Source organism: Pteropus vampyrus, unplaced genomic scaffold (assembly GCF_000151845.1).
Source record: "Pteropus vampyrus isolate Shadow unplaced genomic scaffold, Pvam_2.0 Scaffold159, whole genome shotgun sequence".
In the NCBI taxonomy this organism is placed as follows: Eukaryota; Metazoa; Chordata; class Mammalia; order Chiroptera; family Pteropodidae; genus Pteropus; species Pteropus vampyrus.
The window spans coordinates 381,365-382,061 of record NW_011888940.1 but is presented as its reverse complement, the minus strand read 5'-3'; the positions used below and the strand labels follow the sequence as shown (position 1 = coordinate 382,061).

At 42.8% G+C, this 697-nt stretch overlaps 1 pseudogene; it reads right to left on the bottom strand.

Moving 5' to 3' along the window:
* Window positions 1-308: 308 nt before the first annotated feature.
* On the bottom strand, window positions 309-427 carry LOC111745643 (annotated as a pseudogene).
* Between the last annotated feature and the right edge of the window lie 270 nt (window positions 428-697).

Below are 697 nucleotides of genomic sequence, written 5' to 3'. Positions count from 1 at the left end.
GAACATGGATAGAAGAGGCCGTGATCTGTCTGAGAATTAATGCTGCATCAGCTCCAGGTAATCTAATGTTCGCTCTCTTAATCTTATTGTGTTTTCCCTTGGAAACATAGCTAATAAACAGGGCCATTCTGCAAAAGTGGCATAAAGCAAGTAGTCAGATATTCAGAAAATCTCAGCCCTTTTCTTCAAAGTTGGAACTACTTTTTTAAAAATGTTTTTAAATTTTCTTTTTAGGCGACAACCCTTGGTTGACCTCACAGATTGCAAGGACCTTGTCAGCTTACAATCCCTTATTTTTTATTTTTTTACGCCTTCAGCATCTGGTCTTCTTAGATGGTCTCCCATCCAAGTACTAACTAGACCCGACCTTCCTTAGCTTCCGAGATCAGATGGGATCTGGCTTCTTCAGGGTAGCGTGGCTGTAGCCTTTGTTTTTTTTTTTTTTTAATGGAAAGGGGAAAGAGAGTGGCTCAATTTTGGGACACGGACCTTTAAATTTATCAGTTCGTGCTTTATAACTGAGTATATAATGCCTCGGGGTTCTGAGTACAGCTGGAACTCTTGTCTGGTACCGAGGAGAACCAGGGCAGGCAGGGACCTCAGCCTCAGGCCTGATTTCTCCTCTTCTGGGAATCTTATTTCTAGGATCCTTAACCCAGTATTCCAGAGAATTCAGGCCCGCTTGCTGTGGCTGTCG